General features: G+C 47.2%; 1 protein-coding gene across 2 annotated transcripts in view; it reads left to right on the forward strand.

The window, feature by feature from the left end:
* Window positions 1-222: 222 nt before the first annotated feature.
* Window positions 223-12559, forward strand: part of LOC141196796 (mitochondrial ornithine transporter 1-like) — a 108661-nt gene continuing 96324 nt past the window's right edge. The window contains exon 1 of one of the 2 annotated variants that reach the window (XM_073662593.1): window positions 223-318. The gene's annotated coding sequence lies outside the window, so the exon portion shown is untranslated. Of the gene's footprint in view, window positions 319-378; window positions 526-12559 lie in introns of those variants that run through there. The other variant, XM_073662592.1, reaches the window with a different exon arrangement.

Here is a 12559-nt window from a genome sequence, read left to right on the forward strand (position 1 = left end):
ATGTAACAAGTGATATGCAGTGCCTGTTACTGTACTACTCATGCTAATCTAATGATAGTATATTACAATATTGCCGAAAATGCATTAAAAACTTTTTCCTAGAGTCAAGTTCCTATGTGCTTTGAGTTTGACCCTGGACGTGACACTTTTCGCTCTGTATATAAATGTAAGCTATGAAATGTTGAGCCCTGGTTAATGCTTTCTGCTGACTCTCACATGATCTAATCTATCCCAGCTTTAGCTACAAATATGCAATGTGAAAACCACACACAGAAATCTGCTGAGTAAAGTCTTCTCATCTCTGTGCTGCAAACTGAGGTAAAACAGAGGCCTATGCTCTCAGTGGGTCTTCATGTAACAGTGAATGTTCTGGCAACATGTTCTACATTATTCTACGTGGCAGAAAAGGGGCCATGCATGCATTTACTGCCAGCAAGAGACTGCTCCTCAAACTGTTAATTCGGAGCAAAGGCCAAACCTAGATTTATTATCGAGATGAAGTTTACCTTCTTACACACCACATAGGTAGGTGAAGCTCTGCATTCATAATCTGTTTTCATATGTTCTATCTTTCGAGTATGAAGTGCGCTTTGGATGATGATTATTTCATGTGATCAAGTATATATCCTAATGGATCCTAGATGCATTAGATTAAAGCCAGCCAAACCCGCCATTATCAACTGCATCAGTCAATCATCTACTGTGTATGGGGCCTCTCGACTTTCCCCAACAGATGATGTCAGGGAGAAAAGGATCATACCCTTTTGTTCTCCAGGGAATAAGACGCTCACAGAGGTGTAGATATGTTTCTGTCTCCCCCTCTCCCCATTGAAGACACATGAACACTCAGCCAAGATTAACATTTATGTGTATAGGGAAGTCAGATAGCTCATTTGACCGACAGTTATCTAAGGTGTATGGTCAGCTTGAAGAGGACTTTTCATCAGTTTAAGCATGTTAAACTGGGCACATCATGGAATAGTGGCTTCAGAAATGAATAAAACATAGTTTTTATTCTTTAATTTCTCATCTCTGTTGTGGAGATATTAGCTTGAAAAGTTTAGATTCTAATTTTCGCTAAGACCAAAGGGGCATTAGTAGAGATTCATCTCTGAAGGTTCCCAGAGAATGTCATACCTGACTTTTTCTCTGTGAGACATATAATGACACACAGCCCTGCACCGTACACTGATCTCAATATCTACTGTGAGTAAAAGTGGGGAAGGGGTGTAGAGAAAAGCTGTGTGTCATTATAAACATCTTCTGCATCTGCAGCTCTCAACCCATGGTAATGTCAGTGTGGGAGGAGAAGGAGTAGAGTACAGCTGACAGTGCCTTGGGAGGAGAGCTGCAGATGCAGAGGTGTTTGTTATGACACACAGCTCTGATTTACTCCCCTCCCCCACTTGTAATCACAGTAGGTACTGGCAGTGACATCAGTGAGAAGAGTAGGGCTATGTCTCATTACATGTCTTTCCATGTCACACAGAAAAAGCCGGGTCTGATATTCTCTGGGAGAATGTTCTTTTTTTTACCCTGAATGATGCCTCCTGCTTATGAGTGGTCAATGTCATACAGGGAAAGTGTAACTGCCCCCAGAGACGAGTCTCTGCTAGTGGAAATTAGAATCTAAACTTTGCAAGCTAATATCGCTGCAACAGAGATGATCAATTAAAAATAAAAAAAAGGAAGTTTATTCAGCCCGTTTCCATAATGTGGCCAGTATAACATGCTAAAACTGATGAAAAGTTCTCTTTGATATAGATGTAAGACTAAGGCCACGCTCAGATCTTCAGTATTTGGTCAGTATTTGTAAGTCAAAACCAGGAGTGGAACAATCTGAGGAAAAGTATAATAGAAACATGTCACCACTTCTGTATTTTTTACCACTCCTGGTTTTGGCTTACAAATACTGACGTAAAATACTGACCGAATACAAAAATTGTAAACGTGGCCTAACACTGAGTCTAAGAAGGGGAAGAGCATCTTTCAATTTTGTGGCCTTGATGCTTGCAACAGTCACCAACGACTTCACTAGGATCACTACGGTGCTGACCCCACAACACTCAGTTGATCTTTGTACCAGTGCCCTTTTGATCAGAACTTGTACTTGTGTGACAACCCCTATTATATAAATTATATTGACAAATGTATTGGGACACACAACTTATTCATTAAATTTAGGTTTCTATATTCAGTCCCAATGCAACAGGCAAATAAAATCCAGCCGAGATAAAAAAAAAAAATTGTATCTGGTTCTAACGGAAATAAAATCTTCAATATTTATTAGGCAACCATTAAAAGGAACATGTAGTAAGATAGTATCATCCACAAAAACTCATAGGAATCATCAATGCGTTTCTGGTGCTTGTTGCTCGCTTACATTGCTTTTCTATAGATGTATATAATATGTGCATATCTATAGATGTATAATATGTATATATCTATAAGATGTACAATATCCAGCCCCTCGCCATGCTGCCTGCCTTTACTAAAATTTGTGAAAGAACGACTCGTTATAAAAACTCACTGATACCAGCGCGGTCCTGTAATAGGAGGCACTTGTGTAACAAGTCAGATCATGACGTTTCTTCCCTCCTAAATATTCTAGCGTCACCTGTGAATGGTATTATTGAAAAGTGGAAACGTTTAGGAACCACAGCACCACAGACCACATAAAGTTACAGAGCATGGTCGATGCAAGCTGAGGGGCATGTTGTATAAAGTCACCAATGCTCTGCTTACTCCATGACTGCAGAGCTCTAATCCTCCTCTGGCCTTAACATCAGCAATAAAACTGTGCACCGCAAGCTTTGTGTCCTGAGTTTCCATGGCTTAACAGCTGCATGCAGATCTTACATCTGCAAGCACAATGTCAAGCGCTTGATGGAGTGGTGGAAAGCGACCACCGCTGGACTTATCACAATTCACTATCTGGCAATAGTGTTGAGCGAGCATGCTCGACACTGCTCGGTACTCGCCCGAGCATCTCACTACTCGGGATGTTCGGCGAGCACCGAGCATTTTCGGGTTACTCGGGCGGGAGCTCGGGTCTCCGCCCTGCATGTTTGGCGCTCTTTACAGAGCCAATGAACATGCAGGGATTGCCAGTCACTGTAATGCCGCAGCCTTGTTGGTTGTGGGCATTACAGTGATTGGCTGGCTGCGCAGCGTCACCTCGAGTATTTAAAACCGGGCGCCGCCATCTTGGACACAGTCGCTCCGGATCAGACAGTGTAGGGAGAGTGCTGCTGAGCTAGGGAGAGATTTATACTGCAAAATAGGTAGTGTAGGGTCTCTAAAGCCTGCAAAATCAAACAAACAGTCCTTCTGAGGACTAATATCCATCCCAGATATCAGGCAGGCAGTTTGGCAGGCAGGCTGTATAGGAGACGCAGTGGTTATACCAACAAACACTGCACTACATTCCTGTGTGCTGCTGCTGCTCAAATTGCTAGACTTAGCCCCAGGTCTCAGGGGCCAGGAAAAATCCTTTTTTTTTCATCTAAATCCTCTTCTTTTTTTTTTTCCTCAGTCAGACTGTACAAATACCCGTCTTATTTACCTTTTGGTATTTTTTCGCCCCCCCAAAAAAATTTGAGTGTGTCTGTGAGTGTTCAAACACAAATATATCTGTTTAAAAGAGTCTGGTTTCGGCCAGATAACTAGAACTATGGATTTGCAGTTCCACGGTTCAATTCTCTGCATTATCCACTTTTTTGCCTTTTTTCCATAAAAAAACAGTTTGAGTGTCTCGCTGACTGTTCAGACACAAATATATCTATTTAAAAAAGTCTGGTATACGCCAGGAAATTAGAACTGTGGTTTTCCTCTTCCATGGTTCAAATCTGGGTGTTATCCACCTTTTTGCCTTTTTTACATAAAAAAAAACAGTTTCAGTGTCTCGCTGACTGTTCAGACACAAATATATCTGTTTAAAAAATTCTGGTGTAGGCCAGAGAACTAGAACTGTGGTTTTGCTCTTCCACGGTTCAAATCTGGGTGTAATCCACCTTTTTGCCTTTTTTACATAAAAAAAAAACAGTTTCAGTGTCTCGCTGACTGTTCAGACACAAATATATCTGTTTAAAAGATTCTGGTGTAGGCCAGAGAAATAGAACTGTGGTTTTCCTCTTCCACTGTTCAAATCTGGGTGTAATCCACCTTTTTGCCTTTTTTACATTAAAAAAAAACAGTTTGAGTGTCTCGCTGACTGTTCAGACACAAATATATCTGTTTAAAAGATTCTGGTGTAGGCCAGAGAACTAGAACTGTGGTTTTCCTCTTCCACGGTTCTAATCTACTCTTTATTACCCTTTTGCCATTGATAGTGCGAGTGTAAGCTATTTTACTTCATTTACAATGGGCAAGGCGCGTGGCAAGGGACGTGGAACTGGACGTTCTGGTGATGGTGCGTGCAGAGGACGGGGCCGTGGCCAAGGTGAAAATGTGCTACAACCAACAGCCACATCTTCTCGCTCCCAGTTCTTGACCGAATTACTAGGGAAGCACACAACAACACCACTATTGCGAACTGATCAGTTGGAACAGGTTATTAATTGGATAGCAGATAATACTTCCAGTCACCTGGGCACCACCACCTCCAGTCTGTCTTCCACACGGTCAAGTCTTAGTAGCCGTGAGTCTCGACCGCATATGCCTCCTCACCCTGATGCTCCTTCCTCCCACCATGCTGAGTGTCGTCAGACAGCAACTGATCCCACAGTTGGACACTCTGAAGAGCTGTTCACTGGTCCATTTCCATATTTGGGCCCCTCACCTGCTCCGCTTGAAGTGGTGGAAGAGGAGATCCCATGTAGCGATGGCCAAATATTTGAACAGCCACGGCCACAGGAAGGCGACGCTGGCAATTTGTCACAAGAGGTGGACGATGACGAGACACAATTGCCACGAAGAGAGGAGGAGGACCGTGGTGCAGAAGTGGAAGAGGAGGAGGTGGTGGATGATCTAGTAACTGACCCAACGTGGCAGGAGGACACGCAGAGCGAGGCCAGCAGCACACAGGGGGAGGGAGGCAGAGTACCCCAACAGGCAGGAAGAAGCAGTGTGGTGGCCGCAGACAGAAGGCGGGCAACCGTTCCCCGTAACACCAATACGAGGGACGTTGCCAGTACAACCGGTAGGTCTTCCAGAGTCTGGAATTTTTTTAAAGACTCTGCTGATAACCCCAAAAAGGCCATTTGTACCACCTGCCAGGCTAGCATCAGCAGGGGTGACAAAACTACCAGCCTGACCACCACCAGCATGATCAGGCACATGTCAGCAAAGCACCCGACTTTGTGGGGCGAACCCCAGGGTCCACGACCAGTGTCAGCGGGTGTCACCACTGCTTCTTCCGCTGTTGTGCATGTAAGAGAACCCCCTGTTGTGCGTGCAAGGCAATCCCCTGTCCATACTGCATGCAAAGATACCCTCTCCTCTCAGTCTTCACTTGTTATGGCAGTTTCTCAAGAAACAGCATCAACGTCCACGTCCCACCGCAGCGTTCAATTGTCCATATCCCAGACCTTTGAACGAAAGTGCAAATTCGCAGCCAAAGCCCCACAGGCCACAGTCCTAAATTTGCACATTTCACGACTGCTTGCGTCGGAAATGCTGCCTTTTAGGCTAGTGGAGACGGAATCCTTCCGCAACCTTATGGCGGTGGCCGTCCCTCGGTACTCGGTCCCCAGCTGACACTATTTTGCCCGGTGTGCCATCCCCGCACTACACAAGCACGTGTCCCAAAACATCTGCCGTGCCCTCAACAACGCAGTTACTGGGAGAATCCACCTGACAACGGACACGTGGACAAGTGCTTGTGGCCAGGGACGGTACTTCTCCCTGACGGCACACTGGGTAAACATAGTGGAAGCCGGGACCCAGTCGGACCTTGGGACGGAACACATCCTCCCCACACCGAGGATTGCGGGCCCTATGTCAGTCAGAGTTGCCCCCACAGTGTACAGCTCCTGCGCTTCATCCTCCTCCTCCTCCTCATGTTCAGCCTCCATCTCAGATATCACCACATCAGTTACAAGCTGGAAGCACTGCAGTACTGCCTCACCCAAGCAGCAACAGGCTGTGCTGAAACTCATAAGCTTAGGTGATAAACCTCACACTGCTTGTGAGTTGTGGACAGCTGTGAAATAGCAGGCAGATCTGTGGCTGAGACCGCTGAACCTACATCCAGGCATGGTCGTGTGTGACAATGGCCGTAACCTGGTGGCGGCTCTGAGGCGAGGCGAGATCACACAAATACTATGCCTGGCTCATGTGCTTAACCTCGTGGTTCAGCGGTTTCTTAAATCGTACCCCGAGTTGCCAGCTCTGCTCATCAAAGTACGCCGCCTGTCAGCTCATTTTCGGAAGTCGGCTACAGCTTCCGCCGCCCTTGCTGTGTTGCAGCAGCGTTTGCAGCTTCCGACTGGTGTGTGATGTCCCCACACGTTGGAACTCTACCCTCCACATGTTGCAAAGGATTTGTGAGCAGAAGAGAGCAGTTGTGGAGTACCAGCTGCAACAAGGCCGTCGATATTCAGGTCAGACTCCACACATAAGTCCTCAGGAGTGGACCTGGATGTCTGACATATGTACCATCCTGACAAACTTTGAGGAGTACACCAAGATGGTGAGTGGTGATGACGCCATCATTAGCGTCAGCATCCCACTTGTCTGTCTTTTGCAACACTCCCTGCAGAGAATTAAAGAGGAGGCATTGCAGCCAGAGTATGATGAGATGGATCAAGAAGCTGTAGTGGGCGATTACACACAGCCCAGCCTCATCTCATCCCAACGTGCATTGGGGGACAATGAGGGAGAGGAGGAGGAGGAGGAAGAACAAGAGCTGGTATCATGCGCTGTAGATGGTAGTACCTGTACAACTGTCATACCGTCGGTTCAGCGTGGGTGGCCTGAGGACAGGGGGAAGGAGGAGGAGGAGAGCATGGTCAGTCGTCATCTTGGTGAGGACACGGAAGTCTTGCCCGTTACCAGTCTGGCACGCATGGCTGACTTTATGTTACGCTGCCTTAACCGTGACCCTCGCGTTGTCAAAATGTTGGGTGACAGTCATTACTGGTTGGTGACGCTTTTAGACCCCCGCTACAAGGAGAACTTTCACTCTCTTATTCCTGAGGTGGAGAAGTCTACAAAAATGGGGCAGTACCAGAAGGCCCTTGCTGCAGAACTGTTAAAAAACTTCCCATCTGAACACGCTAGCGGCAGAGGTCACAGTTCGTTGCCCAACCAAGGCGTACAGGCGAGAGAGACGCAACTCCAATCCAGCAGAGGCAGGGGAACACTGTCAATGTTCTGGGACAGTTTTCTGACACCCGCCCAGCTTACAGGCCCTGAGGTGCGGGGTACTCTCACAAGGAGTGGAAAGTTTCAAAAGATGGTGAGGGAGTACCTTGCCGACCGTACCAGCGTCCTCCGTGATTCCTCTGTGCCTTTTAATTATTGGGTATCCAAGCTGGACACTTGGAATGAACTCGCTCTGTACACCTTGGAGGTCCTAGCCTGCCCTGCCGCTAGCGTGTTATCGGAGCGTGTTTTTAGTGCCGCTGGGGGAATTATAACTGATAAGCGCACTCGCTTGTCAAATGACAATGCTGACAAGCTGACCCTTATCAAAATGAACAAGGGCTGGATTGGGCCAGACTTCTCATCACCACCAAATGACAGCAGAGTAAGAAAGTCAAATCCACTGTGTTATTTCGAGAGGTCTATTCCCATGCACCGCTTCACACCCACACATGGGTATACGCTTCCTCATTTTGGCTGTTTTTTGCTCTTCTCCTTATCCTCAGCCTCCACCACCACTATACCACCAGGTTGACCGTGGTCCGTGAGGCCAGCATAGCAAGTTCCTCCGTCCTAATTTTTGGCAGCTTTTGCTTGGAAGGCATAGGCAAAGACTATGGGAGACCCACTCCCCAATAATGGGAATAATGTTTTTAATATGCTGTACTGCATGACTCTTGTAAGGGGCGTTGGAAGTTCCTCCGTCCTAATTTTTGGCAGCTTTTGCTTGGAAGGCATAGGCAAAGACTATGGGAGACCCACTCCCCAATAATGGGAATAATGTTTTTAATATGCTGTACTGCATGGCTCTTGTAAGGGGCATTGCAAGTTCCTCCGTCCTAATTTTTGGCAGCTTTTGCTTGGAAGGCATTGGCAAAGACTATTGGAGACCCACTCCCCAATAATGGGAATAATGTTTTTAATATGTTGTACTGCATGGCTCTTGTAAGGGGCATTGCAAGTTCCTGCATCCTAATTTTTGGCATCTTTTGCTTGGAAGGCATAGGCAAAGACTATGGGAGACCCACTCCCCAATAATGGGAATAATGTTTTTAATATGCTGTACTGCATGGCTCTTGTAAGGGGCATTAAAATCGTCTTGTTAAGCTACTGTGACCTCCACATCTCTTTCAAGGGTCATTGATATTGTCTTTTAATTCCACTGGGACCTCCACGTCTCTTCCAAGGAGCATTGATATTGTCTTTTTATTCCACTGTGACCTCCATGTCTCTTCCAAGGGGCATTAAAACCGTCTTGTTAAGCTACTGTGACCTCCACGTCTCTTCCAAGGGGTATTAAAACCGTCTTGTTAAACCACTCTGAACTCCACGTCTCTTCCAAGGGGCATTAAAATCATCTTGTTAAGCTACTGTGACCTCCACGTCTCTTCCAAGTGTCATTGATATTGTCTTTTTATTCCACTGGGACCTCCACCACTCTTCCAAGGGGCATTGATATTGTCTTTTTATTCCACTGAGAGCTCCACCACTCTTCCAAGGGGCATTGATATTGTCTTTTTATTCCACTGGGACCTCCACGTCTCTTCCGAGGGGCATTAAAACCGTCTTGTTAAACCACTCTGAACTCCACGTCTCTTCCAAGGAGCACTGAAATGTTGTTTTTAATTACCTCTAACCTCCACGACCACGACTCTTCCAACGGGCATTGCATTTTCTCCTAATTTTAGTCAGCTTTTGCTTTTCAATGAATAGGCGAACACTAAGGGAGACCCACTCCCCAATAATGGGTAGAAGGTTTTTAGTACGCTGTAATCCACGTCTGTTTCAAGGGGCATTGCAGTTCCTCATAATTTTTGGAAAGCCTTCCATTCACTGCTTAGGCCAACAGTGTACAGGAGACCCAGTTGCTATAAATGGAAAAAACGGTTTAGTTAAGGCCCTCTGACCTCCATGTCACTTCCAAGGGGCATTGGAGTGCCTCGAAATTTTTGGTAGGCATTGCACTCACTGTATGCCCTATAACTGTGTAGCCAAACCGCTCCTTTTGGTACAGAAACATATCCTACAAGACATGTGTGGTTGACTGGCCTGATATTGATGTGAATGGTCCCAATTCCTCCTGCTCTTTCTCCTTTGCCACCACCTCATCCATCACCATTCATCACCTGAAGCTTTTTTTTAACGGGAGTCATAGAACTGGGATAGTAGCAGGAAAACATCCAGCAATCCTCGGAGGAGGTAGGATATGCGCCAAAACGCTGACCACCTCAGGCCTAGCCGCTACTCCATACATGCGCTTGCATTCCAAGAAACACAAAGCTAAGGAGAAGGTTGGCCTCATGATCATGAATAATTTACTCATTGTGTAGGAGTACGACCACTGCTGCTGTCTACCTTCTGAACTTTGTGTTGAAGCCTGATTGACCCAGGACCCGCAATCCTCTATGTCTGGAGGACGTGTTGCATCCCAGTGTCCAACTGTGTCCCGGTTTCCACAATATTAACCCAGTGTGAAGGCGACAGTGAGATGGACCATCCTGGCCACATTCACTTGTCCACGTGTTTATGGTTAGGCTGTCCTTCCCACTAAATGCACTGGGGAGGGCATAGGTAATGTTTTGGTATGCGCGCTTGTGTATAAGGCGCACCGGGACAAATAGGGGCGGCTGGGGACCGTTTATGGACACCCGGCCACCACCCCCAGACGGCTGGGGACCATGTGTGGGCACTCGGCCGCGGGCGGCTGGGGACCGAGTATGGACACCCGGCCGCCCCCTGGCGGCTGGGGACCAAACGTGGACACCCGGCCGCCGGGCGGCTGGGGACTGAGTATGGATACCAGGCCGCCGACGCAGCCATGACGTGGTGGCCAGATTCCGCCTCCACATGCCTAAAAGGCCCAATTTCAAGTGCAAGCAAGCAGTATGGTATTGCAGCCTGGGGGTGGGTGTGTGGCAGGCTGCATACTAGCGCTTGCATTGCAAGGAATGGGGGAGGTACAATTGAACACTGCCCTGTGACAAGGACTTGAACGGAGATAGTTGCAAGTCTGCAACGACAGGTGCAGGGCGGGAGGCATCTTCGCATGTGCCAAGAACAGGGGGTTGGCGTGCACACATTACAGTGGAATAGGCTGTCCTTCCCACTAAATGCACTGGGGAGGGCACAGGTAATGTTTTGGTATGCGCGCTTGTGTATAAGGCGCACCGGGACAAATAGGGGCAGCTGGGGACCGAGTGTGGACACCCGGCCGCCGGGCGGCTGGGGACTGAGTATGGATACCAGGTCGCCAACGCAGCCATGACATGGTGGCCGGCGTCTGCCTCCACAAGCCTAAAAGGCCTCATTTCAAGCGCAAGCAAGCTAGCAGTATGGTATTGCAGCCTGGGGGTGGGTGGATGGCAGGCTGCACACTTACGCTTGCATTCCAAGAAAACAAAGCAAATGCTAACTTCTATCATCATCATCATGCTCCTCACCTTGGCACTCTCAACTCCCCTGATGGAGAAGCCAGTGCCCACCGGAGGAGTCTGGTTGTCTGGTGGGCTCGTCCAATACTGCCCTAAAGCAGGCCAGGCTAAGAAAAGTGTGGGGAAGGTTCCCGGGACAAATAGTGGCGGCTGGGGACTGAGTATGGAGACCTCGCCGCCGACGCAGCCATGAGGTAGTGGCCAGCTTCGGCCTCCTCCAAACTAAAAGGCCCCATTTCAAGCGCAAGCAATAGTATTGCAGCCTGCGGGTGGGTGGGTGGTTGGCTGCATATTTGCGCTTGCATTGCAAGGAATGGGGGAGGTACAATTGAACACTGCGCTGGGACAAGGACTTGCACGGGGATAGTTGTAAGTCTGCATCTTCTGATGCGGCAAGGATGACTTCTGATGGGCACACTTTTAGGCAGTGACCTGGGTGTCAGAGATGCTTCCAGGGGTCTTCCCCATGCTGTTCCCATGTCTTTTCAGCACTGTATGCATGTGTCACACAGCACATGGCCAGATAAGATTGTAAAATGTTAAAATGACATTTCCCGGTGAATGCATTTGTCACGGTTGAAAGCAATACAAAAGTGCAAAAACGCATAAAAATTGCTACTTGTGAACATAGCCCAAGGTGTGGAGGAGTATTTTTGTTTGTGGTTATTTATTTTACCTTATACATAAGTCTTTACCCTGGAAAGGATGTACCTTAACATATTTCACAGGAAAACAGTTTCAGTTTCGTTTTTGAACGTTTTATTGTGTGCCCGTAAAAGTGGCTTAATACCTCTGACCACGTTGTTGACAGCAGTGACCTGGGGGTCAGAAATGCTTCCTGGGGCGATCCCCATGATGTCCCCTTATCATTTGAGCTCTGTCACTATTGTCTTGGGCACTTTTTAGGCTTTCTACAGACTGCCGAGGGTGCCGCCGCAAAAATGCTCGGGTCTCCCATAGACTAACACTGGGCTCGTTGCTCGGGTCGAGCACCCGAGTATCACGGTGAGCTCGGCCAGAGCTTCGAGCACCCGACCATTTTAGTGCTCGCTCAACACTATCTGGCAACTTATGGACGAGTCTGGGTTTGTCAAATTCCAGGAGACTGTAAGGAGATGTGTAAGTCGTGTACCAGGGGTTTTCTTCAGGACACGGCAGAGTTACGGATGAAGAAAACCAACTCTTACACAGTTCGTTCTCAAGAAAAACTATTTTAACCAGACAATAGAAAACATTCATAACATTCTGCATACATTTGCCAAACAGTTGGACCCTCTGTGCTATACAGCGCGGCACTCAAGAGATCTGTATTTACTCTTTCCTCTGCAAATTTGCCTATTGGCGTGCCTGTCTAAACTGACCCACTATTACCGGCTTACACCCTGAGAATTAGGTTAATTGTATGAGTGCAACGTAGAGAGTAGCCTGCGGTACAGCACCGGAGTTTACAAACTTAACAACATTTTCCTATATTTTCCCAACCAAATCTCCCTCTCCCTTCTCGTAATGTCTTCAGTAAACTCAGAGAAATAGTCCATCCTCAACTGCATAGAAAATACCCCAGAAATTACTGTGACAGTGGTTTAGCCGTGAGTGAAGTCTATCGCAGTTAAATAACTGTCCAATAATACAATGCTCCGCAGAAACTTTCTCCTGAAACAGAATGAAGTTCAAGTTTTGATCCGGAGTCCGTTTTGTGCCGCGTCGGCACCTGAGCGTGGATTTGGATTTTTAGTTATTGAACAAACAGAAAATGTGGCAGCAGATCCGTATGTCCTGGATGCTGAAGATACCAATAAACGTATTTTACATCAGTCATTTTG

The sequence above is a fragment of the Phyllobates terribilis genome, unplaced genomic scaffold (assembly GCF_046119375.1).
Source record: "Phyllobates terribilis strain yellow unplaced genomic scaffold, ASM4611937v1 Scaffold_2__4_contigs__length_985480577, whole genome shotgun sequence".
NCBI lineage: Eukaryota > Metazoa > Chordata > Amphibia > Anura > Dendrobatidae > Phyllobates > Phyllobates terribilis.